The sequence below is a fragment of the Pseudophryne corroboree genome, unplaced genomic scaffold, assembly GCF_028390025.1.
Source record: "Pseudophryne corroboree isolate aPseCor3 unplaced genomic scaffold, aPseCor3.hap2 scaffold_294, whole genome shotgun sequence".
Taxonomy (NCBI): Eukaryota; Metazoa; Chordata; class Amphibia; order Anura; family Myobatrachidae; genus Pseudophryne; species Pseudophryne corroboree.
The window spans coordinates 624,156-650,979 of NW_026969607.1; the positions used below are offsets into that span (position 1 = coordinate 624,156).

Consider the following 26,824-nt stretch of genomic DNA (forward strand, 5'->3'; position numbering starts at 1 on the left):
GACAAGGAATTTAGCATTGTCAATTGCGGGCTCGTCCGGTCCTTTTCACATCTGCACTAGGTAGATCAGCAGACATTATCCCCCAGCAAAAGGGTGGGAGGTTATCTCACAGTTGCTGACGGGATAAGCGTCTGCTTCGCTTAGACAAAGAGTGCTGAAGGAACCCGGTAACCGGAAGTAAGAACAAAACGCTTGTGTCTTTTAAAACTGTTTATTTTTCTTTTGTCTTGCGTACGCATACATTTATCTGCATTTCTGTTTCATTTTCGTATATCACTATTCCTGTTTGCCAATATTTTATAGTTGATAGAAAGTGCTAAAAAAGAGATTTGCTGTTATTTTAGAGGTAATAGTTAAAGTATAGAACAAACACACGGTTTGTCTGAGATACAAGGCAGGCAGTGTGGATTGCGGTAGATGATCAGGGATCACCTACATTGATAAATAAATATATTGTGTTACGGTGGATCCTTTGCATTGCGTACACGTGTCGCTAACAAAGACTAGCGCACGCAATCCAAAAGGCAGACGCACGCAGCGTTCACTACGCAATGTAGCGTCTGGTTACGCCCACGTAGCCCAAGTCACGAAAAGTTGAATTAGCGCAAAGCGATAATTAGCGCAAAGCGATAATTAGCGCAAAAGCGATAAGTAACGCACAGCGGTAAATAACGCAAATCTATTTTTTGGAAAATCTGAAATTTAGTTTAACAGATCCTGCTCCTAATTGGTGACACTTTTGGCCTGAAGACAATTTCTGCGCAGAAATAGATATAGAAACAAAGTGTACATGTGTTGAGTGAGTGTGTTTTGTATACAAAAGTTTATATAACTTTAAGGTGGAACCAAAAGGAAAGTCGGGTACTCGTCAAGGAACATACGTGTAAGTGACATATACGGTGGCCAGGGAGGCATCCCTGGTTAAATAATATTTGAGCATTAGAGTATAGCGGACCATAAGGTAACAAGACCAGGAGGTCATAAGGAACAAGACCAGGAGGTCGTAAGGTAAAAGGTCCGCTATAAAAGTCCAGTGGCACAACGCCTGGGGTGTTGGTGCAGAACCCATATAGGCCATAAGCTCTTGCTGAAGGAATCGCGGCCGGAAACATCGATTCCATTGGTCTTTCAGTACATGACAAATAGTGCTCGTGTACTGAACGATTGGACCACACGTAATTGTGTGCAGTAGTTAGTAATCTGACCTAAATACCATTAGAGTAAAGTGGTCACAAACGCTATTTGTACATTCTGACGTGATTTGTGTAATTTTTTATTTTTGGAAGGGAAGTTCGCTGGTCACTCAGGAACTATCTAACAACCCCAACTTTACTGGAAAGAGTAAGTGTCCTGCGGGTAACCCTCATATGTTCCAGTAAACTGAAGGTTCCATAGGGGCCCTGTATCGAGTACGCTGGCATCATAACGGTGTTTACAGGTCGTATTGGTCGAGGTGGGCGAGTGAGTGGGGTACTCGGTAAACCGCCACCGCCGGCCTACTGTGGAGTAATTTGGTTGTCTGAAAAGGCTTGCTGAAAACCTTGATACAGAAAATCCAAGGAGGATTAAGCAACACCTACAGACTATGGGGGCCAGTTGCTCAGGTAGGGGGCGATCAACCCTGGTTCAGGTTGATTCTGTGAACCGACCAGTTGGGTCGGCACGATATGTAATGTGTGAAAAATATGGAATTCACACCGAATCTTTATGTGATGAATGGGAGAGAATGACTGTACAAGACAGGGACAAGTTCCCAAGAATAGGTAGCTTCAGTCCAGAGGTGTTACAAAATTTAAGGAGGAGGATATGTCTCGTAAAATCAGCAAAGAGACGAATTCAGCATCATGATTATTTACAGTTATGGCACCAGGAAGGTGAGATACAGAGAGGTTTGGCTCTGGCGGCGGGATCTGGGGCAGTCAGGAAGTTGATTGCCACAGCTCCTCCCCCACCATACATTGCAGGAGAGAAGTTGATTGCGGAGAGAAACGCACTGGGTTGTAAAACACAAACTCTTAGTAACACTGTAAATGTTAATGATGTTAACCAAATAACTCATGCAAGTATTAACCCGTGCAAGATGTACCCTGTTTTGAACCTTCCTCAGGAGTGTGATCAAGAAGACGATTCAGCAACAATTTCAGCTCTCTCTCTTGCAGCCACCATAGCAGAGACCACAGTAGGCACAGCGACACCCACGAGATTAGTGAAAGCCCCTAGCGGAGGGATAGGTGAGGTCGTGTCAACGGGTAAGTACGGCACCATGCACTACACTGAAACAATTGTACCACAACAAGCTGTAGAATCTACACAGGAAGAGGCTGTTAGAATTGCTCCTGTAAGGGTAATAGCAGTTCCCAATGGAAAAACAGATGTGTCTGGAGCCACTCCCATAAGGAACATTGCCATGTACACTCCATTTTCCAGAATGGAATTAAGAACAATAGTGTCCGAATTTCCTGACCCCAGGAAGGATTTAGTTGCTAGCCAAAAATACATCAGGGATTTAGGTAACACGGTAGAACCCAACAACAAGGATTGGCAGATACTGCTAAGAGCTTGTTTACCTTCCAATGTTGATGCAACTCAGTTTTTAGCTGATTGTGCATTGGATAAAGATGTACCGCTTACAGACGTGTACAATAAGGATAATGTAAAAAGGATAAATTTACAGCTAAAAGAGTATTTCCCAGCCGTTGTTAAATGGAATAAAATATTTTCCATTAAGCAAAAGGAGTCCGAAACGGCAATAGAATATTTTCACCGGGCACTATTAGAAATGGCAAAGTACACTGGTATAGAAGACATTAAGACCAACCCAAACCATCGAGAAGTAGCAGTATCTGTACTGATGGATGGTTTGAAAGAAACATTAAAAGCTAGGGTACAGACCACGCAGCCATGTTGGCGAGGTCTGTCAGTGTCCACCTTGAGAGAGGCTGCTATTGATCACGACAGAAATATCACTAGGCACAGGGAGTCGCAAAGTGATAAGTTGATGTCCGTAAGTATACAGGCGCTGACCACAAGGCAGCCTGCGTATGTACCACCGAATCCTGTGGGTAAGGCAAGTGTAATAACATGTTTTTCTTGTAACAGACCGGGACATTTTGCACGAGACTGTAGAGTAAGAAATGTACAAAGATCTTTTCAACCCCCTAGACAACAACACCACACACGACATTGGGAGCAGGGTCCACAGAGGCGGAGTTTTGAGCCACATACAGGGGAAACAAAAAGATATCCCCCAAACAGAGACTGGCATGCCTCTGGTAGTTCCCAGCTAACTCCCTCACAAGTAGTTGCTGCCAGCGGGATTCAGGGAGGTCAGCATACCCAATAGGGGTGTGGCCATACCTGTAATCTGCAACCAGTTAAATTGATTGCCAGTCTTGGAAGCGAACCAGAGATTGCAATCAATGTAGCCGGTAAAACTTTAAACTTTCTTGTAGACACAGGGGCGGCCAAGTCAGTGATCAATTCGACAGTGGGCATGAGAACCACTGGTAGGACAGTTCCAGCCATAGGAGTAACAGGAGTAGTCCAGCACTACCCTGTTAGCAAACCAGCCGAGATTACAATAGGGCCTTTGCATACCAAGCATTCCTTTTTGCTGGCTGCATCGGCACCGACCAATCTCCTGGGAAGAGACTTACTATGTAAAATGGGTTGCGTCATTTATTGTACTCCTGAAGGTGTATTCTTGGACATCCCTGAGAATCACGCTCAGGAAGTACGAGACATGTTAGACTCCCCATCAAAATTAATGTCACATTCCATTATGACAAATAGGAATCCATCCCAAGTAGAAGAGATGACATCTCAGATACCAGAGTCGCTTTGGACAAAAGATGGACAGGACACTGGATTAATGGCAAATGTAGCTCCAGTAGTTGTACAAGTAAAAGATGGTAGGATAGCTCCAAAAATCCCACAGTATCCTCTGAAGCCAGAGGTGGAGTTAGGAGTTTTCCCGGTAATAGAGCGCTTGCTACAACAGGGCATTCTAGTAAGAACGTCCAGCACAGCAAATAGTCCCATCTTCCCTGTTAAAAAGAGTGGGGGGAGGGGTTACAGGCTAGTGCAGGATCTAAGGGGGATTAACAAAATAGTAGAGAGTCAGTTCCCCGTAGTGCCTAATCCAGCTGTCATCCTAATGCAAATTCCTCCCACTGCCAAATTTTTCACTGTTATTGACCTCTGCTCCGCTTTCTTTTCGGTACCTCTGCACCCTGACAGCCAATATTTGTTTGCATTCACATACAGAGGAGTCCAATACACGTGGACTCGGTTACCCCAAGGTTTCATAGATAGTCCAAGTATATTTTCTCAGGCTTTGCATGATTGTTTACAGTCTTTCCAACCGGAAAGTGGATCAGTGTTGATACAGTACGTGGATGATCTACTACTGTGTTCTGATTCATTGGAGGCATCCCTGAAGGATACGAAACAGCTCCTGTTTCATCTTTCAGACACAGGTCACAAGGTCTCCAAAGACAAGTTGCAATTATGCCAAGCTAAGGTAAAATACTTGGGACACTGTCTAACACAAGGACTGAGACACCTGACCGCTGATAGAATCCAAGCCATTAGAGACATGACACTGCCACAAACCCAGCAACAGATCAGGACGTTTTTAGGAATGTGTGGGTATTGCCGTAATTGGATCCCAGGGTTTTCCATATTAGCACTACCTTTGCAGGAAATGGTCTCCTCAAACAAACCTGATCGGATTTCGCATACAGACGAATCCGAAACAGCATTTGAGAGACTCAAACAGTGCCTAACGCAGGCACCAGCATTAGGTATGCCAGACTATGGGAAACCCTTTGAGCTATACGGAACAGAAAGCGCTGGGTGCGCAGCAGGGGTACTAACACAAAAACACGGTGATGCCAGCAGGCCAATTGCATACTACAGCGCGCAGCTAGACACGGTAGCGCGATCCCTCCCCACATGCTTGCGTAGCGTTGCAGCGATAGCATTGCTAGTGACGAAAAGCGAAGATGTCGTGCTAGGCCACAACCTCACAATCCATACACCACATGCGGTATCGGCCTTATTGAATTCTGCCCAAACCAGACATGTATCATCAGCAAGGTTTACGAGATGGGAATTGGCATTAATGGCCCCAGTAAACATCACCATAAGGAGATGCAGCGCATTAAACCCTGCAACATTTCTCCCAGGTGTGCCTGGACAGGCACAAAGGGTGGGAGGTGAGAGTGATGGGGAAGGAGGATTTAATGCAAAGGAAGATACACATGATTGTATGGAATATTTGACCCAAAATGTTTCCGCAAGGCCTGACATCAGTGACAATCCACTAGAAGATGCAGAACTCACGTTCTACACGGACGGTAGTTGTCACAGACAGTCAGACTCGGGAGACTTGTGTACTGGATACGCAGTCGTAGATGACCAAGACACCATAGAAGCGGAACCGCTAGGCCCACCTCACTCAGCCCAGGTTGCTGAACTGGTCGCCCTAACCAGAGCATGTGAATTGGCTAAGGGTAAGTCTGCCAATATCTACACCGATTCTAGATACGCGTTCGGGGTAGTCCATGATTTCGGAGCGCTATGGCGTCTCAGAAATTTCATGACGGCAGCTGGTACACCGATAGCGCATGCAGCTCACATAAAAAGGCTTCTAACAGCGATACAGGAACCCGACAGAGTGGCTGTTATCAAATGTAAAGCACATACATATAGTCAAGACCCAGTATCCCTTGGTAACAGCCGAGCAGACGAAGCTGCAAAGCTTGCAGCTGCTACCCCCATACGGACAGACACCACACAACTGATGGTATTTAATACCATCAACACACAAAAGTTGTGTGAAATGCAGAATTTGTGTTCCACTCAGGAAAAGGCAGTCTGGAAGGCAAAGGGATATGGCCAGGAGTCCTCAGGGCTCTGGACGGATGGACATGGTAAACCAGTGGCCCCCAGGGCATACCTTCCGTGTCTGGCTGAAGCAGCTCACGGGCTGACTCATCTAGGCAAGGAGGGGATGTGCAAATTGGTAAGAGCATACTGGTGCGCCCCAGGATTCTCCTCTCATGCTAGTAAAAGAGCAATGTCATGCCTTACCTGTCTGAGAAAGAATATTGGAAAAGCAATACCAACAGAACCATCCCATATCCCACCTGCCGGCGGCCCTTTCCAAGTAATACAAATTGACTTCATTCAATTACCCCCATGTAGAAATTTGAAATATGTACTTGTTTGCATAGATGTTTTCTCGAATTGGGTCGAAGCTTTCCCAACAGCTACAAATACCGCTATGTTTACAGCTAAGAAAATTGTGCAGGAATTTGTATGTAGATATGGTATCCCTAGAATCATTGAAAGTGATAGGGGTACCCATTTTACAGGTGATGTCTTTCAAGGAATGTGTAAGTTGATGGGAATTGATAGTAAGCTGCACACTCCGTACCGTCCACAGGCGAGTGCGAAGGTCGAAAGAGTGAACAGCACTATTAAAAATAAATTGAGTAAAGTAATGGCAGAGACAGGATTGACGTGGCCAGAAGCTTTACCCATTGTTTTGTATAGCATCAGAACCACTCCCAGGTCCCCTCTTAATCTGTCCCCTTTTGAAATCTTGTTTGGTCGACAACCGCATGTCATGATTAACCCTCAGGATGATTTGAAATGTAACAATGAAGTGACTGTAAAGTACTTGATTAACATGAGTAAACAGTTGAGGAATCAAAATGATAATCTGAAGTTGGTGATTCCTGATTTACCAGATAGTAATTGTCATGACATTGAACCTGGGGATTATGTAATGATACGAAATTTTCTACGCTCAGGTTGTCTTATTGATAGATGGGAAGGACCATACCAGGTCTTATTGACTAGCACCACAGCATTGAAGGTTGCTGAGAGAGAGACTTGGGTCCATTCATCCCACTGCAAGAAGGTTGCTGATCCAGAGAAGTCCCGTGATAAGGAACAGACGGTAGAGGTTGTATCACTGGAGTGTCTGTTCCAGGAGGACTGAGGCGGCACCTGAGCCTTGAAGACCGGAAGCAGTTGTCGACTCCCCTCTCCCTTTTATTGTTTTTCTCCACTTCCCATCCCCTCTCCCTTAAAAAAATTTCTGTTTCCCCCTTCTCAATCTTCTCCATTTCCTCCTCAAAGATGGACTTGCCCAAAGAGACTGTGATCCGGATTTTGATGTTGACCATGATGTTGACCCGAGCAGTCTATTCCGGCGAGAGTACCATAGAGGTCGAGAGAGGTTCTGGAATGGGTTCCGATTATGATGATGGAGGCGTAGTTTTCCAAGATCAACCAATCCAACAAGCAAAGGCGAGTATCAGAAAACGATCCGATAGAAGAAATTGTGATGGATTGTTAGCTGAGGAAAATTGTATCTGTAGGCTCTGTGATAATCTGGTTGAAGATGGATGCATAAAGAAATGCCAATCTAGTTTTAATATCCATATAGACCGGCATCCATTGAGTGACTATCACTCCTTAGTGGGTAACGTGTTAAACCAAACAGATTGTTGGGTATGCTCTCAAGTACCTCAGGGTCACAGCAAATCAGGGCTAGTACCATTTCCTTTAACGTTAGGGGAGGTACTTGAGCTAAGTGGTGGGAGACCGGTGGACCGGAGGTTTAACATCTCCAGCCCTCCTAGTTTGAAGCTCCACCAATACCATGTGGATAGGTCCCTCATATGTTTTAACATCTCCAATCCCAGAAAACCGGGAAATTGGGAAGTGTCATGGAGCAACCTTACCATGACCTTTTCACACAGAGCAGATAGAATGCCTACAGATACAGAGCTCGTACGCCACATAGCCAGTAGAGGAAAATCTTTCCGGTATCGATATACCTTAGGAAATAGGATTACTAAAGTTGGAGAGGTATCACCAGGATACTGTGCACATATCGTACAAACCGATACGTGCATTAGGCAGATGGAAGAATTAGGGTCAGGAGATTTCACCTGGAAGGTTTGTAACATGGTCATGTCCTTCTCCGTCCCCTATGTTCTCCCCGATGATGCATATTTCATATGTGGGAGAAAGGCGTACAAGTGGCTTGCCCCAAACTCTGAAGGATTGTGTTATATTGGAAAGGTATTGCCTGAAGTAATGACTGTTACACATGACAAAATGAAGGACATACACCGTGGTGCCCAAACTCCTTATACTCACACTCACTACGAGCACCTTGTTAAAAGACAACTGTCAGAAAGGTTAGAGCATCCGGCCTCTGATCTTATCCATGAATCCACCGGGATTCAGGTTCTGGTAGCGTTAGATTTCACTCGCACCGCTCGAGGTGTGATGAATTATAGATACATTTCCGCACTCGCCAATTTGTTAGATAATATCACTGAAATGTATGATGACACGTTTAGATACACTGGAAGAGAACTTCAAGCTTACAAAACAGAACTAGTTCAGCATAGGATGATTCTTAATTATCTTACAGCAGTAACAGGCGGATATTGTGTTACATTGGCAACACAGTACGGCATAAAGTGTTGCACGTATATCACAAATAGCACCGAGGATCCGGTAGAGGTCATAGACCAAAAGATGGACGATATTCTGCAATTAAAGTGGGAATTTCGTCGAAAACACAATCTCACCCTTGCTGCTGTAGGTAATGAGCTGACTGGTTGGGTGTCATGGTTGAACCCGCGAAATTGGTTCTCCGGTTTAGGAGACTGGGCTCAAGGAGTCATAATGGATGTTGGAAAGTTTCTCCTATGTATTTTGGGCGTCGTTATATCGTTTGGATTGATATTTAGATGCGGGCAGGCTTTAATAAGGTGCAAACAAAGTACAAAAGTGATGAGCTTGAGGAGTGAGGAAACTGTAATTAACCTGGATGTGATTTATGACCCAATGCTAGAAACCATGACGTAATGATGTAATAAGTATACGGTCCGTCTTTCACCCATTTCTATGTTTTCCTCCGAGGTACAAAGACCCACGTAGACGAAGGATTTGATGAGCCAAGGGGCCGACAACGGAAAGATGGAAAGAAGAAGAGCAGTCGACCTGATATACAAGATTTTGATGGACAATGCCATGGGTACCCCAGTTTCCCTAGGAACTTTAAAATCACGCTAGCCCAACATTTTTTGTAAATCCATGGACGTTGTTTGCTTTACTCACGATTTATGAGCAAAAGCACAGAGAAGAAGACTCCGATCAACCGACACCAATCAAGACCTCAATCGACGAATGTACATTTCCCTGACATAGAATACCATTGCATTTTCCATAAGTGTTCTTTATCTTCATCTCTACAACCCTCAGGTAATGACACACATAGACGATAGGGAATTCAGGCACAGATATCAGCAACCACATACCTCCCCCATTCATGTATCATCAACTAAAATGTGCATCCCCATTTTGTTACAACTACAGCCGAAATGAGCTCGGTAAAGTTTGACAGCCCATCCACAGACCTGTACCACAGGATAAGAAGGAATTCAAATGTATACTTCGCAATACCTCGAAGCGTGATCTACCACACGTACGGCACGATGATACATGACCCTCCAAACATGGACTCATACACACATGCTCCTGCTTTCTCACTAGGTCATACCCTCTTCACACCTTCTCCTCTCTCCTCCCCTACCCAACCATGGAAATCAATTAACCCCTGACTTACATTTTTCTCCTTAAATGTTTTGTGGCAGTTATTATTGACTGCCAAAGGGTGGACTGTCAAAGTCAGAAAAATGTCTCAATGCACGTTGCCATATTTGCACCGCACACTGGTCCGTGCTGCGCATGCGTACGCTCTCCCGTGGAAGCGCATACCCGCAATCGCGTGCACTCGCACGCGCAGTATGCGCATTTACGGTAGAGTTTATGTGATCGTAGCGTGCGACTCATTAGTTACAAATGTTCACAATTAATGTAGTTTATAGATCATGATCCCTTTGATAGTTTCTGTAAGTTTGGTTAAAGTACAATGTCCCAGAGCTGAGGAATCCCTCTTTGCATCGTACGAAGGGTCTAACAGGAATCATACTGCAATGTTTGGTACCCATCGGAAGAGTATTTAATTAGCAATATTCCGGTGTTGGTTTGGAGCGTATTAATCGCTCGTGCGAATAGTTATGGACATAAGAAGTTTATGTCCATTTCTATGATTTACACATACTCAGGTATGCGGCGGGAAACCCAGTTTCCCACCCACCTGAGCTGTTGGAAATCGTCACAGCCCACCTGTATGAATCACCCTATGACCTTTTGTTATGATGCAGGGCCGAATTCCTTCGGCCAATGGACAATGGGATTGTAGGACCAGGAGATTGCATTGTGTGTGGAGCATAAATAGGCAGGCCGACCACATCCAGCTCTCACTCTCTCATCAACGGTTATCTGCTGATAATCGGGAGCTGGATATCGAGGCGCTGGCGATCATACCCTTTGTGCGTAAGTTCTCTCCATAATCATTGTCTTTCTGCGAGCCAATCTCTCTCTCTCTCTCTCTCCCTCTCTCCTCTTTTTTTCTCTTAAATACCTTATAGTATTATAGTATTGTATCGTATTGCATTTAGGTCAGTGTAGTATTGTCTTTTTGTATTTATTGTTTAGTTCTGTGGTTAGGAAGTCTCTGTTATATTGTAGTGTATCATATGTACTGTTATCCCCTTTTACAAGTATATTAGACGTAATACAGTTAATAGGCCTTGGAAACCTAAACCAGTATCTGTGTATTTACTATAGTGTTAAGTGTTCACTTGAGCGTCGGTGACGCTCAAATAGCTTTTGTAGATAGTCAGGTTACACAAGGTTGCATTTACACCCTGTACTCACATAAAGGTATAGTGTTGTGAGCGTCTGCACCGCTGGTGACCTCCTCGTGGTCTCTAGCGTATGCTACGTTACAGCGAATCTTTCCCCTAGACATAACCAATAACGTGTCCTGTGATCACTGGGCCGTGAGCGAACGTGGCGCTTGAGCGTCTCGCCTACGGCTGAGCGATCGTTACGCAAATAGCGTATCATTACGGTATTTCTTAAATAAACAGCGTACAGTGTTCTTAGCTTCATAAGGGTTGTTTACACGACAAGGAATTTAGCATTGTCACTACAATCCAGTGCAAATTGTTATCCGCGCTACCCCCCCAATCCCGCGACCGGCTCCCGCATCAGTACCTGCTGCTGCCTCTTTTTGTGACAAGCGCCCCCACAGCTATTAGGCTCCCGCTGCACCCCCCCCCTCCCCTCCTGCATCTTGTAGCTTTGTTCACTTCTCCCCCCCCTTCTGCATCTTGTAGCTTTGTTCACTTCTCCCCCCCCTTCTGCATCTTGTAGCTATGTTCACTTCTCCCCCCCCTTCTGCATCTTGTAGCTATGTTCACTTCTCCCCCCCCACCTCTGCCTCTTCTAATTACCAGCTCCCCCACAGCTATTAGGCTCCCGTTGCTCCCCCCCCCCCCCCTCCTGCATCTTGTAGCTAGGTTCACTTCTCCCCCCCCCCCTCTGCCTCTTCTTATTACCAGCTCCCCCACAGCTATTAGGCTCCCGCTGCTCCCCCCCCCCTCCTGCATCTTGTAGCTAGGTTCACTTCTTCCCCCCCCTCTGCCTCTTCTTATTTAATTTATGTGAAAGGCAATAGGTTCTGCAGCAGCTGCGCCTCTCTAGTGCCTGAGAGGTGGCAGCTGTCTGTAGGTGGCCACAATAAATGGCCACAGTAATATACACGTGTGTGTGTATATATATATATATATATATATATACACATATATACACACATATACACACAACACAGTATATCCATCTATGTATAAACACAGTACATCTATCTTGATAGATCTTTTTAGATATATATATATGGACCGGATTAAAGACTTTTTTACTTTACAACAGTCTGCTGAGTGCCGCTGATTTCCTTTCCACTATATATATATATATATATATATATATATATATATATATATAGTAACCTGTTTCCTCTGTCACTCCATAAGGGTACATGCTCACATGCATATGGTATCCAAATAGCTGGCGGCACTCAGAGGCTTGTACAAAGTGGAAAAAAACCCTGTGCAGGGTGTGTTGTTTATTAAATGTGACATTTGGGGACCGTTCCCCTTCTTCAAGATAGGGGATACGGTCCCTGAAACGTCACATTTAATAAACACACCACCCTGCAGAGGTTTTGGTTTTTTTTTTTAACTTTGTACAAGCATCTAGGGCTTGGGGGGGACTGGGGAACTGGTGTAGCGGTGTTGGAGGATGTGTCAAAATTATTATGTATGTATATACTATATATATATGTATTTATGGGTGGCACTCCTGTATTTATGGGTGGCACTCCACATGTTTCAAAGAAGTACAGTATGCACATATGCGGAAATACAACTGTAGCTTATCAACTTTTCAGATGCTTTAATGTTGCATCTTTTGACAAAACATCCAATATTAAAGATTCAATATCAAAGCATCCGAAACGTTGTTAAGCTATTTCTGCGCAAGTGCTGCGCACAAGTACAGGAGTATATTGTATATATTTATAAAGCTTAAAAGGAGCTTAGAAGACGCTACCTACGCACTGTTTCACCTGAGAGGCCGGGCATTGGGGGGGGGCGATGAAGATTTGCCTAGGGTGCCGAGGAACCTTGCACCGGCCCTGCATTCAGCTGAAAGTGAGCACCCAATTTGAATGAAAGAAAGCAGATTTCTCACCAGGCTTCCCCTTGCTATAAACATGGTTTGTACTCTTTTCCATGTGCTCCCAGATCTTTCAAGCAATTAGTGTGGTCAAGAAAGTTCTGTTTGAAAAGAAACAAACATTTACTGTAATTTCTATGCAAATGAGCTTACATTAAAGCACACTCGTTCTATCTTTAAACAGATAAAATAAAACCCCAATAAGATGGGGCAAGGAAAAAATGAGATAAAACTCAGTTTTGCTCCTCTCCACGGAAATCTTTAGTAAAAGGCGAAAGATTTGTTCGTTCTGAAGAGAAACCAGAGCATGACCAAGATTCCACCTGTCGCCTGAGTGCCATGCCAGCAGTCCTCATTCAGCTCAAAGTGAGCACCCAATTTGAAAGAAAGAAAGCAGATTTCTCACCAGGCTTCCCCTAGCTATAAACATGGTTTGTACTCTTTTCCATGTGTTCCCAGATCTTTCAAGCAATTAGTATAGTCAAGAAAGTTCTGTTTGACAAGAAACAAACATTTACTGTCATTTCTATGCAAATGAGCTTACATTAAAGCACACTCGTTCTATCTTTAAACCGATAAAATAAAACCCCAATAAGATGGGGCATGCAAAATTTGAGATAAAACTCAGTTTTGCTCCTCTCCACGGAAATCTTTAGTAAAAGGCAAAGATTTGTTCGTTCTGAAGAGAAACCAGAGCATGACCAAGATTCCACCTGTCGCCTGAGTGCCATGCCAGCAGTCCTCATTCAGATCAAAGTGAGCGCCCAATTTGAAAGAAAGAAAGCAGATTTCTCACCAGGCTTCCCCTTGCTATAAGCATGGTTTGTACTCTTTTCCATGTGCTCCCAGATCTTTCAAGCAATTAGTATGGTCAAGAAAGTTCTGATTGAAAAGAAACAGACATTTACTGTCATTGTTATACAAATAAACTTACATTAAAGCTAACAAGAAAGCACACTCGTTCTGTCTTTAAACTGATAAAAGAAACCCCAATAATATGGGGCATGCAAAAATTGAGATAAAACTCAGTTTTGCTCCTCTCCATGGAAATCTTTAATAAAAGGCGAAAGATTTGCTCATTCTGAAGAAAAACCAGAGCATGACCAAGATTCCACCTGTCGCCTGAGTGCCATGCCAGCAGTCCTCATTCAGATCAAAGTGAGCGCCCAATTTGAAAGAAAGCAGATTTCTCACCTGGCTTCTCCTTGCTATAAGCATGGTTTGTACTGTATTCCATGTGCTCCCAGATCTTTCAAGCAAGTAGCATGGTCAAGAAAGTTCTCTTTGAAAAGAAACAAACATTTACTGTAATTTCTATGCAAATGAGCTTTCATTAAAGCACACTCATTCTATCTTTAAACCGATAAAAGAAACCCCAAAAAGATGGGGCATGCAAAAATTGAGGTAAAACTCAGTTTTGCTCCTCTCCACGGAAATCTTTAGTAAAAGGCGAAAGATTTGTTCGTTCTGAAGAGAAACCAGAGCATGACCAAGATTTTCATCTGAAAATATGTGTTCTCCCTGCAGTTGTTGTCCCCAGATGAGAGTTCCCTTGTGCTGCCTCAGTTGAATCTCCTTTACTTGACAGAGATGTGCCTGAGCAGCGGCCCTCCCCAGCCCTATCCCAAATCATACTTATTTTGCATAGGAGATACCATGGTCATGAAGATTGTTCTCCCAGGGTGAGGTTCATTCATTGCATTCTGGGTATGCTGACCCCTGTGATTTCCCCAAATGTGGGAAACTCGACTGCATTATTTGTGGTAGTGGGGGACTGTGTTTGTGCTTTCCTCTGGTCAGCTCTGGTAAAAGTCAGATTTCTTAGTCTCAGATCTTCCTCTAGCCTTGTTCTTCTTTCGAGAGTTCCCTTGTGCTGCCTCAGTTGGATCTCCTTCACTTGACAGGGGGTGCCCGGAGCAGCAATCCTCCACAGCTCTAGCCCAACTCCTACTTACCTGCCAGGTGAGATACTATGATCTTCACTGTTAGGGCAATCAGGATGTGGAATTCCCTGCCAGGGAAGGTGGTAATGGCGGACTCTGTAATTGGATTTAAAAAAGGAATGGATACATTTCTGAATGAAAAAGCTATCCAAGGTTATAATACTTAAAATATCAACATAGTTAATCCGGGGGTAACATGAGTTATAGTAGCTAACTAGTCATAAAACATTATTCAGCAAGTATGTAGAATCATCACAACTTAAAACAGGTTGAACACGATGGGCAATTTGCCTCTATTCAACCTCAAAAACTATGTTACTATATGTTACTATATTACTATGTTACTGTAGTATACAGAAAACCAAAATGCAATAAACAGTGATAGTGAGCACTGATGAGGATACTAGAACTGACACTGAGCAGCAAGATGCAGCACTGGACTATTAGTAATGTACTGTAGTATGCTGAGCACCACAATGCAGCACAAGACAATGAGCAGTGATACTGAGCACTGATGAGGATACTACTGAGAACTGACACTGAGCAGGAGAGACACACTACTAGTATTACTGAGCAGCAATAAGTAACCACTGATACTGAGCACTGATATTGAGAATTCCACTGAGAGAACATAGCCACGTCCATTCCGCTCTATCTTCAATGCACGAGTAAAAATGGCGGCAACGCGCAGCTCTTTATATGGAATCCGAATCTCGCGAGAATCCGACAGCGGGATGATGACATTTTCCCTTGTTCAGGTTTTCCGAGTCAGGCGGGAACAACCGAGCCTGCCTCGGACCAGTGTAAACAACGTGGAGTTCGTGGGGAATTCGGTTCTCGGAGAACCGAACCCGCTCCTCTCTACCTTATACCTATCAATTTTTTTATTTTCAATCTAAGCCCCTGCAGTTTTCTGTAAGCATCTGCTTCGCTATGATGATCAACAAGTCACAAGGGCAAACACTCAGGGCTTGAGGCGTAGATCTTAGGACCAGCTGCTACAAGCATGGCAGAGGTGTCACTATCACTGGTGACACCCAGAGAGGTGGCGAGGGAGATTGTAATGCAGTGCGCGCAGATAAGCAGCGCAATGGTAAAAAGGAGGCATGGTTTCATAGGTAGGGGCGTGGCCTGGTGGCCTGAATCTACATTTTGTTGCTCCGGGTGTCCCGGGGGTTGGGGGCTGCACCCGGGGACTAGTGTGTGAGCGGTGCTGGCTCCTGCACAGTGAAAGGGCATGGCCACCCAGCATGACGCCTCCCTTCTTGACCATGCTGTAATTGCAGTCGCACTGCAGTTCAGCGTGATCATAAAAAATGGTGTAGCCTCCTGCTGGTGCAGACTGTATGTGCGCGCAGGAAGCCGCCACCATTTTTGTGATCACAGCGGCTGAATGTGATGTCATACAGCCGCTGTGACCACGCCCCCTGTGTCTCCTCCGTTGCAGACCCCATTTTGAAGCCTTGCCCCCGCACCGCTCCATCCCTGACTTGGAAATGGAGTGTTGCTGACCCACCTATCCCCCCCCCCGCCCCGATTGACAGGCAGAGGCGATCGCATTCTCTGCGGGGTGCCGCAGAAAATGCAGGCACATGCGTATGCTCTTAGCAATTTTTGCAGTTGGATCGCTTATTGTGATTGCAATCCAACCTGAATCAGGCCCTAATACCTATCACAATGCGCTGCGGGCAGTACAAAATTGGGTTAATATAGGAGACAAACCCCCAGACCTGTGCTCCTTAACTGTACCTGGTGGCTAGTGGAGCGGCTGCCCAGTAATCAGTGTCCACGCCAGTGCGCACACGGTCCACCCCCTACGGCCACGCTCCCCTTCATCAGCGGCCTCGTGATCCGGAAGGGTGGTGTGTGTGTGACTGACCTTAGGATGAAACCGGAGCCTCCGCTGCAGTGACCCAGCAACCAGGGCATGGGAGTATACATGGCCGCTGGGAGTGATGAAGCTGCAGTAAAGATGTCTATTAGACCTAGCCTGCTGCAGCCCTTGTAGATTCTCATAAAACAAGTTCTTCTTTTCTTGTCAAAATTTATAGCTAAGAATAGGCTGCCTGAGGCAGGCCCCTGTTAAGTGGCCTGCTACTGAAGGCATCAACTACAAACTGAGCTCCCTGTTCATGGAAGCGGGGTTATAGAGGAGAATGCGCTGAGCGAGCATCTTGGGAACAGTCAAAAGCTTTGAGCCGGTTGGTGCCTCAGATCAAGATCCTACTCTACACCCCAATGTGAATCCTTGTGGAGTCCAGTGTACCCCACAGAAGAAATTAATGTGTCACACCCATTGGCAGCAACCTTAGAATAGCTGCTGACGGGCACAATTGAGAATGGAAGGGGGGGGGGACATTTGAATCCAGCACATAAATGCAATTCAAATATGTAATTTGTACCTTCCTATTTTAAAATATAATGGATGAACCTCACCCTGTGAGAACAATCTTCATGATCAAGAGATCTCATATGCAAAATAAGTATGAGTTGGGATAGGGCTGGGGAGGGTGGCTGCTCGGGCAGCCCCTCCCCCGTCAAGTTAAGGAGATTCAACTGAGGAAGCACAAGGGAACTCTCGTCTGGGGACAACAACTGCAGGGAGACCACATCTTTTTTAGAAGAACATGGGAGGGCGGAAGGCTGCCTAATACTGAAGCACCATCAAATATCAAACCATATGCAACATCTAGTACAAGCATTCCTGGGGGAAGGTCTGCAGCAGACGGATTTGCATACAGTGATGTTATCCAAGCAGTGGGCCAAAGTTGGCTGGAACCCTCATCTGCATATGAAAAGAGAAAAGGGGCGTGCAGGGCATGGCGGCCTTTTGCAGTGCTTGGATGACCCCTAGTTCTCATTAAACACCCCCACCCTCCTTTGGTGTGGGGCTCATGTTGGCCATGCCCCATCCCCTGAAGCATTCAAGCTGATTTCTGGCAGCAGCTGGGCACTGTAACAGCTCCAGAGCTGTTCTGTAAGGCAAGTAAAAGGGTGTGGGCCCTGCAGCACCACCTGTAGTTTGCATTGTGCGTTGGAAGGCACAAAGTAAGCAGACGGGAGGAGAAGTCAGGATAGTGCGCAAGGGCATCCTTTTCTCTTAGTCCGTAGAGGATGCTGGGGTCACATTAAGAACCATGGGGTATAGACGGGATCCGCAAGAGACATGGGCACTTTTTAGACTATCAAAGGGTGTGAACTGGCTCCTCCCTCTATGCCCCTCCTCCAGACTCCAGTTATAGGAACTGTGCCCAGGGAGACGGACATTTCGAGGAAAGGATTTATTGTTAAACTAAGGTGAGCATCTTACCAGCTCACACCTTAAGCATGCCGCAGAACGTGGCATTCAACAGAACACAAGCCAACGGCATGAACAATTGCAGCAAAAAGCTGACCAGAACCATAACACAACATGTGTATAACCACAAGTAATAACTGCAGACACAGTATGGACTGGGACGGGTGCCCAGCATCCTCTACAGACTAAGAGAAAAGGATTTACCGGTAGGTATTAAAATCCTATTTTCTCATACGACCTAGAGGATGCTGGGGTCACATTAAGAACCATGGGGTTATACCAAAGCTCTTGAACGGGTGGAAGAGTGCGTACGACTCTGCAGCACCGAATGACCCAACTTGAGGTTATCATCGGCCAAGGTATCAAACTTGTAAAACTTAGCAAAAGTGTTTACTAAATAGCTGCTCGGCAAAGTTGCAATGCCGAGACTCCCCGACCAGCTGCCCAGGATGAACCCACCTTTCTAGTAGAATGGGTCTTCACCTGAATCAGTAACGGCAATCCTGCCGTGGAATGAGCATGCTGAATCTTACCACAGATCCAGCGCATAATGCTCTGCATGGAAGCAGGACACCCAATCCTGTTGGGAGCATACAGGACAAACAGAGCCTCTGTTTTCCTAATCTGAACCGTTCTGGTGACATAAATTTTCAAAGTTCTGACCACAGCCAGAGACTTTGACTCAACGAAGGTGTCAGTGGCCAAAGGCACCATGTGGAAAGATGAACCACCTTCGGCAGAAATTGTTGACGTGTCCTCAATTCTGCTCTATCTTCATGAAAGATCAAATAAAGGCTCTTGTGATACTGCATGGTTTGTACTGTTTTCCATGTGCTCCCAGATCTTTCAAGCAAGTAGCATGGTCAAGAAAGTTCTGTTTGAAAAGAAACAAACATTTACTGTCATTGTTATGCAAATAAACTTACATTAAAGCTAACAAGAAAGCACACTCGTTCTGTCTTTAAACTGATAAAAGAAACCCCAATAATATGGGCATACCTCCCAACTTTGTCGGCTCGCAAAGAGGGACACACGCGCGGCGAAGTCGCGCGCGCTCCCAAAAAGGGCGTGGCCTAAGTAAAAGGGGGCGTGGCTTCGCGGGAGGACCCGCGATCGCGAGTCACGCCCCCGTTTTCGGCACTGAGGGGGCATGCCCAGCGCTCTGTGAGCCGCTGGCATGCCACCTCTCCCTCTGACTTCAGTGAATAGACGCTGTGCGCATGCGCACAGCGTCTATTCACCGCTGCTCTGCTAAGCAGGGCAGCGACAGACAGAGCCTCCCAATTGTCCTCCCCACCGCGGGACACTGCGGCCCGCAGGTGGGACAGCGGGACAGTCCCCAAAAAACGGGACTGTCCCGCGAAAATCGGGACAGTTGGGAGGTATGATATGGGGCATGCAAAAATTGAGATAAAACTCAGTTTTGCTCCTCTCCACGGAAATCTTTAATAAAAGGCGAAATATTTGTTAGTTCTGAAGAGAAACCAGAGCATGACCAAGATTCCACCTGTCGCCTGAGTGCCATGCCAGCAGTTCTCATTCAGCTGAAAGTGAGCACCCAATTTGAATGAAAGAAAGCAGATTTCTCACCAGGCTTCCCCTTGCTATAAACATGGTTTGTACTCTTTTCCATGTGCTCCCAGATCTTTCAAGCAATTAGTGTGGTCAAGAAAGTTCTGTTTGAAAAGAAACAAACATTTACTGTAATTTCTATGCAAATGAGCTTACATTAAAGCACACTCGTTCTATCTTTAAACTGATAAAATAAAACCCCAATAAGATGGGGCATGCAAAAATTGAGATAAAACTCAGTTTTGCTCCTCTCCACGGAAATCTTTAGTAAAAGGCGAAAGATTTGTTCGTTCTGAAGAGAAACCAGAGCATGACCAAGATTCCACCTGTCGCCTGAGTGCCATGCCAGCAGTCCTCATTCAGCTCAAAGTGAGCACCCAATTTGAAAGAAAGAAAGCAGATTTCTCACCAGGCTTCCCCTTGCTATAAACATGGTTTGTACTCTTTTCCATGTGCTACCAGATCTTTCAAGCAATTAGTATGGTCAAGAAAGTTCTGCTTGAAAAGAAACAGACATTTATTGTCATTGTTATGCAAATAAACTTACATTAAAGCTAACAAGAAAGCACACTCGTTCTGTCTTTAAACTGATAAAAGAAACCCCAATAATATGGGGCATGCAAAAATTGAGATAAAACTCAGTTTTGCTCCTCTCCACGGATAATCTTTAATAAAAGGCGAAAGATTTGTTCGTTCTGAAGAGAAACCAGAGCATGACCAAGATTCCACCTGTCGCCTGAGTGCTGTGCCAGCAGTCCTCATTCAGATCAAAGTGAGCGCCCAATTTGAAAGAAAGCAGATTTCTCACCTGGCTTCTCCTTGCTATAAGCATGGTTTGTATTGTATTCCATGTGCTCCCAGATCTTTAAAGCAAGTAGCATGGTCAAGAAAGTTCTGTTTGAAAAGAAACAAACATTTACTGTCATTGTTATGCAAATAAACTTACATTAAAGCTAACAGGAGGGGAGGGGGGGGGTGCAGCGGGAGCCTAATAGCTGTGGGGGCGCTTGTCACAAAAAGAGGCAGCAGCAGGTACTGATGCGGGAGCCGGTCGCGGGATTGGGGGGGTAGCGCGGATAACAATTTGCACTGGATTGTAGGGAGAGGCGGCGCCCGATGCGGCAGCAGTGCGGACCAGGCCAGCGGGTGACTCTCCTTCATGTGCCCTGTGCCCAAATGCAGGGGTGATGGGGGGGGGACGCGGCGCGGGAGACCATCGCGTGGGGGAGCGGCGGGTAGTCAGTGATGCGGAGCGGACCAGGCCAGCGGGTGACTCTCCTTCATGTGCCCTGTGCCCAAATGCAGGGGTGATGGGGGGGGACGCGGGAGACCATCGCGTGGGGGAGCGGCGGGTAGTCAGTGATAGGCTGATACTGTGGGACCCGGGACCCCGGACTCAGGAGCACAGGCGGCAGCAGGCTGCACATAGCCCACATAACATAGTGGAATGTGTTATGATCGCAGAGGTGGGGGGGCGGCGGCACGGCAGGGTTGCAGAAGTAGGCACACAGTCAGTCAACTCACTTTTGAAGGCAGAGTCAGACAGACGTGGTGGGCGCACACGAGCAGCTCCTCTGTTTCTGCTGAGGCACATGATAAAAAAGTGTTCTCTTTCACTTTCGTTCACTAAGCAGTGCCGCCCTCCAGTGGTCGCCGCCCATAGGCAGCTGCCTAAAGCTGCCTAGTGGTAGCGCCGGCCCTGGCTGAATGAGAACTGCTGGCATGGCACTCAGGCGACAGGTGGAATCTTGGTCATGCTCTGGTTTCTCTTCAGAACTAACAAATATTTTGCCTTTTATTAAAGATTTCCGTGGAGAGGAGCAAAACTGAGTTTTATCTCAATTTTTGCATGCCCCATATCATACCTCCCAACTGTCCCGATTTTCGCGGGACAGTCCCGTTTTTTGGGGACTGTCCCGCTGTCCCACCTGCGGGCCGCAGTGTCCCGCGGTGGGGAGGACAGTTGGGAGGCTCTGTCTGTCGCTGCCCTGCTTAGCAGAGCAGCGGTGAATAGACGCTGTGCGCATGCGCACAGCGTCTATTCACTGAAGTCAGAGGGAGAGGTGGCATGCCAGCGGCTCACAGAGCGCTGGGCATGCCCCCTCAGTGCCGAAAATGGGGGCGTGACTCGCGATCGCGGGTCCTCCCGCGAAGCCACACCCCCTTTTACTTAGGCCACGCCCTTTTTGGGAGCGCGCGCGACTTCGCCGCGCGTGTGTCCCTCTATGCGAGCCGACAAAGTTGGGAGGTATGCCCATATTATTGGGGTTTCTTTTATCAGTTTAAAGACAGAACGAGTGTGCTTTCTTGTTAGCTTTAATGTAAGTTTATTTGCATAACGATGACAGTAAATGTTTGTTTCTTTTCAAACAGAACTTTCTTGACCATGCTACTTGCTTGAAAGATCTGGGAGCACATGGAAAACAGTACAAACCATGCAGTATCACAAGAGCCTTTATTTGATCTTTCATGAAGATAGAGCAGAATTGAGGACACGTCAACAATTTCTGCCGAAGGTGGTTCATCTTTCCACATGGTGCCTTTGGCCACTGACACCTTCGTTGAGTCAAAGTCTCTGGCTGTGGTCAGAACTTTGAAAATTTATGTCACCAGAACGGTTCAGATTAGGAAAACAGAGGCTCTGTTTGTCCTGTATGCTCCCAACAGGATTGGGTGTCCTGCTTCCATGTAGACCATTATGCGCTGGATCTGTGGTAAGATTCAGCATGCTCAATCCACGGCAGGATTGCCGTTACTGAATTAGGTGAAGACCCATTCTACTAGAAAGGTGGGTTCATCCTGGGCAGCTGGTCGGGGAGTCTCGGCATTGCAACTTTGCCGAGCAGCTATTTAGTAAACACTTTTGCTAAGTTTTACAAGTTTGATACCTTGGCTGATGATAACCTCAAGTTGGGTCATTCGGTGCTGCAGAGTCGTACGCACTCTCCCACCCGTTCAAGAGCTTTGGTATAACCCCATGGTTCTTAATGTGACCCCAGCATCCTCTAGGTCGTATGAGAAAATAGGATTTTAATACCTACCGGTAAATCCTTTTCTCTTAGTCCGTAGAGGATGCTGGGCACCCGTCCCAGTCCATACTGTGTCTGCAGTTATTACTTGTGGTTATACACATGTTGTGTTATGGTTCTGGTCAGCTTTTTGCTGCAATTGTTCATGCCGTTGGCTTGTGTTCTGTTGAATGCCACGTTCTGCGGCATGCTTAAGGTGTGAGCTGGTAAGATGCTCACCTTAGTTTAACAATAAATCCTTTCCTCGAAATGTCCGTCTCCCTGGGCACAGTTCCTATAACTGGAGTCTGGAGGAGGGGCATAGAGGGAGGAGCCAGTTCACACCCTTTGAAAGTATTAAAGTGCCCATGTCTCTTGCGGATCCCGTCTATACCCCATGGTTCTTAATGTGACCCCAGCATCCTCTACGGACTAAGAGAAAAGGATGCCCTTGCGCACTATCCTGACTTCTCCTCCCGTCTGCTTACTTTGTGCCTTCCAACGCACAATGCGAACTACAGGTGGTGCTGCAGGGCCCACACCCTTTTACTTGCCTTACAGAACAGCTCTGGAGCTGTTACAGTGCCCAGCTGCTGCAAGAAATCAGCTTGAATGCTTCAGGGGATGGGGCATGGCCAACATGAGCCCCACACCAAAGGAGGGTGGGGGTGTTTAATGCGAACTAGGGGTCATCCAAGCACCGCAAAAGGCCGCCATGCCCTGCATGCCCCTTTTCTCTTTTCATATGCAGATGAGGGTTCCAGCCAACTTTGGCCCACTGCTTGGATGACTTCACCGTATGCAAATCCGTCTTCTGCAGACCTTCCCCCTGGAATGCTTGTACTAGTTGTTGCATATGGTTTGATATTTGATGGTGCTTCAATATTAGGCAGCCTTCCACCCTCCCATGTTCATCTGAACAGATGTGGTCTCCCTGCAGTTGTTGTCCCCAGACGAGAGTTCCCTTGTGCGTCCTCAGTTGAATCTCCTTAACTTGACGGGGGAGGGGCTGCCCGAGCAGCCACCCTCCCCAGTCCTATCCCAACTCATACTTATTTTGCATATGAGATCTCTTGATCATGAAGATTGTTCTCACAGGGTGAGGTTCATCCATTATATTTTAAAATAGGAAGGTACAAATTACATATTTGAATTGCATCTATGTGCTGGATTCAAATGTCCCCCCCCCCCTTCCTTTCTCAATTGTGCCCGTCAGCAGCTATTCTAAGGTTGCTGCCAATGGGTGTGACACATTAATTTCTTCTGTGGGGTACACTGGACTCCACAAGGATTCACATTGGGGTGTAGAGTAGGATCTTGATCTGAGGCACCAACCGGCTCAAAGCTTTTGACTGTTCCCAAGAAGCTCAGCGCATCCTCCTCTATAACCCCGCTTCCATGAACAGGGAGCTCAGTTTGTAGTTGGTGCCTTCAGTAGCAGGCCACTTAACAGGGGCCTGCCTCAGGCAGCCTAATCTTAGCTATTAATTTTGACAAGAAAAGAAGAACTTGTTTTATGAGAATCTACAAGGGCTGCAGCAGGCTAGGTCTAATAGACATCTTTACTGCAGCTTCATCACTCCCAGCGGCGCTGTATACTCCCGTGCCCTGGTTGCTGGGTCACTGCAGCGGAGGCTCCAGTTTCTTCCTAAGGTCAGTCACACACACACCGCCCTTCCGGATCACGAGGCCGCTGATGAAGGGGAGCGTGGCCGTAGGGGGTGGACCGTGTGCGCACTGGCGTGGACACTGATTACTGGGCAGCCGCTCCACTAGCCACCAGGTACAGTTAAGGAGCACAGGTCTGGGAGTTTTACTCCTATATTATCCCAATTTTGTACTGCCCGCAGCGCATTGTGATAGGTAATAGGGCCTGATTCAGGTTGGATTGCAATCACAATAAGCGATCCAACTGCAAAAATTGCTAAGAGCATACGCATGTGCCTGCATTTTCTGCGGCACCCCGCAGAGAATGCGATCGCCTCTGCCTGTCAATCGGGGCGGGGGGGGAGAGGGGGGTCAACAACACTCCATTTCCAAGTCAGGGATGGAGCGGTGCGGGGGCAAGGCTTCAAAATGGGGTCTGCAACGGAGGAGACACAGGGGGCGTGGTCACAGCGGCTGTATGACATCACATTCAGCCGCTGTGATCACAAAAATGGTGGCGGCTTCCTGCGCGCACATACAGTCTGCACCAGCAGGAGGCTACACCATTTTTTATGATCACGCTGAACTGCAGTGCGACTGCAATTACAGCATGGTCAAGAATGGAGGCGTCATGCTGGGTGGCCATGCCCTGTCACTGTGCAGGAGCCAGCACCGCACACACACTAGTCCCCGGGTGCAGCCCCCAACCCCCGGGACACCCGGAGCAACAAAATGTAGATTCAGGCCACCAGGCCACGCCCCTACCTATGAAACCATGCCTCCTTTTTACCATTGCACTGCTTATCTGCGCGCACTGCATTACAATCTCCCTCGCCACCTCTCTGGGTGTCACCAGTGATAGTGACACCTCTGCCATGCTTGTAGCAGCTGGTCCTAAGATCTACGCCTCAAGCCCTGAGTGTTTGCCCTTGTGACTTGTTGATCATCATAGCGAAGCAGATGCTTACAGAAAACTGCAGGGGCTTAGATTGAAAATAAAAAAATTGATGGGTATAAGGTAGAGAGGAGCGGGTTCGGTTCTCCGAGAACCGAATTCCCCACGAACTCCACGTGGTTTACACTGGTCCGAGGCAGGCTCGGTTGTTCCCGCCTGACTCGGAAAACCTGAACAAGGGAAAATGTCATCATCCCGCTGTCGGATTCTCGCGAGATTCGGATTCCATATAAAGAGCTGCGCGTTGCCGCCATTTTTACTCGTGCATTGAAGAGAGAGCGGAGAGGACGTGGCTATGTTCTCTCAGTGGAAATCTCAATATCAGTGCTCAGTATCAGTGGTTACTTATTGCTGCTCAGTAATACTAGTAGTGTGTCTCTCCTGCTCAGTGTCAGTTCTCAGTAGTATCCTCATCAGTGCTCAGTATCACTGCTCATTGTCTTGTGCTGCATTGTGGTGCTCAGCATACTACAGTACATTACTAATAGTCCAGTGCTGCATCTTGCTGCTCAGTGTCAGTTCTAGTATCCTCATCAGTGCTCACTATCACTGCTCATTACATTTTGGTTTTCTGTATACTACAGTAACATAGTAATATAGTAACATATAGTAACATAGTTTTTGAGGTTGAATAGAGGCAAATTGCCCATCGTGTTCAACCTGTTTTAAGTTGTGATGATTCTACATACTTGCTGAATAATGTTTATTGACTAGTTAGCTACTATAACTCATGTTACCCCCGGATTAACCATGTTGATATTTTAAGTATTATAACCTTGGATAGCTTTTTCATTCAGAAATGTATCCATTCCTTTTTTAAATCCAATTACAGAGTCCGCCATTACCACCTTCCCTGGCAGGGAATTCCACATCCTGATTGCCCTAACAGTGAAGATCATAGTATCTCACCTGGCAGGTAAGTAGGAGTTGGGCTAGAGCTGTGGAGGATTGCTGCTCGGGCACCCCCTGTCAAGTGAAGGAGATCAAACTGAGGCAGCACAATGGAACTCTCGAAAGAAGAACAAGGCTAGAGGAAGATCTGAGACAAAGAAATCTGACTTTTACCAGAGCTGACCAGAGGAAAACACAAACACAGTCCCCCACTACCACAAATAATGCAGTTGAGTTTCCCACATTTGGGGAAATCACAGGGGTCAGCATACCCAGAATGCAATGAATGAACCTCACCCTGGGAGAACAATCTTTATGACCATGGTATCTCCTATGCAAAATAAGTATGATTTGGGATAGGGCTGGGGAGGGCCGCTGCTCAGGCACATCTCTGTCAAGTAAAGGAGATTCAACTGAGGCAGCACAAAGGAACTCTCATCTGGGGACAACAACTGCCGGGAGAACACATATTTTCAGATGAACATGGGAGGGCAGAAGGCTGCCTAATACTGAAGCACCCCCAAACAACAAACCAAATGCAACAACTAGTACAAGCATTCCTGGGGGAAGGTCTGCAGAAGACGGATTTGCATACAGTGATGTCATCCAAGCAGTGGGCCAAAGTTGGCTGGAACCCTCATCTGCATATGAAAAGAGAAAAGGGGTATGCAGGGCATGGCGGCCTTTTGCGGCGCTTGGATGACCCTTAGTTCGCATTAAACACCCCCACCCTCCTTCGGTGTGGGGCTCATGTTGGCCATGCCCCAGCCCCTGAAGCATTCAAGCTGATTTCTTGCAGCAGCTTGGCACTGTAACAGCTCCAGAGCTGCTC

General features: G+C 46.5%; 10 non-coding genes across 10 annotated transcripts; 2 read left to right on the forward strand and 8 right to left on the reverse strand.

Moving 5' to 3' along the window:
- Positions 1–12,871: 12,871 nt before the first annotated feature.
- Positions 12,872–12,987, reverse strand: LOC135014934 (U5 spliceosomal RNA). The gene has a single exon (XR_010213282.1). It is a non-coding gene; the product is annotated as a U5 spliceosomal RNA (small nuclear RNA).
- Positions 12,988–13,262: 275 nt separating this feature from the next.
- LOC135014938 (U5 spliceosomal RNA) lies at positions 13,263–13,377 on the reverse strand. Its single transcript, XR_010213287.1, has one exon. It is a non-coding gene; the product is annotated as a U5 spliceosomal RNA (small nuclear RNA).
- Positions 13,378–13,663: 286 nt separating this feature from the next.
- Positions 13,664–13,779, reverse strand: LOC135014951 (U5 spliceosomal RNA). The gene has a single exon (XR_010213300.1). It is a non-coding gene; the product is annotated as a U5 spliceosomal RNA (small nuclear RNA).
- Positions 13,780–14,049: 270 nt separating this feature from the next.
- Positions 14,050–14,165, reverse strand: LOC135015437 (U5 spliceosomal RNA). The gene has a single exon (XR_010213691.1). It is a non-coding gene; the product is annotated as a U5 spliceosomal RNA (small nuclear RNA).
- Positions 14,166–14,309: 144 nt separating this feature from the next.
- LOC135015120 (U1 spliceosomal RNA) lies at positions 14,310–14,473 on the forward strand. The gene has a single exon (XR_010213469.1). It is a non-coding gene; the product is annotated as a U1 spliceosomal RNA (small nuclear RNA).
- Positions 14,474–19,299: 4,826 nt separating this feature from the next.
- LOC135014957 (U5 spliceosomal RNA) lies at positions 19,300–19,412 on the reverse strand. The gene has a single exon (XR_010213306.1). It is a non-coding gene; the product is annotated as a U5 spliceosomal RNA (small nuclear RNA).
- Positions 19,413–19,687: 275 nt separating this feature from the next.
- On the reverse strand, positions 19,688–19,803 carry LOC135015438 (U5 spliceosomal RNA). Its single transcript, XR_010213692.1, has one exon. It is a non-coding gene; the product is annotated as a U5 spliceosomal RNA (small nuclear RNA).
- A 286-nt stretch (positions 19,804–20,089) lies between these two features.
- Positions 20,090–20,206, reverse strand: LOC135014949 (U5 spliceosomal RNA). Its single transcript, XR_010213298.1, has one exon. It is a non-coding gene; the product is annotated as a U5 spliceosomal RNA (small nuclear RNA).
- Positions 20,207–21,245: 1,039 nt separating this feature from the next.
- Positions 21,246–21,358, forward strand: LOC135014958 (U5 spliceosomal RNA). The gene has a single exon (XR_010213307.1). It is a non-coding gene; the product is annotated as a U5 spliceosomal RNA (small nuclear RNA).
- Positions 21,359–26,176: 4,818 nt separating this feature from the next.
- On the reverse strand, positions 26,177–26,340 carry LOC135015014 (U1 spliceosomal RNA). Its single transcript, XR_010213364.1, has one exon. It is a non-coding gene; the product is annotated as a U1 spliceosomal RNA (small nuclear RNA).
- Positions 26,341–26,824: the final 484 nt, after the last annotated feature.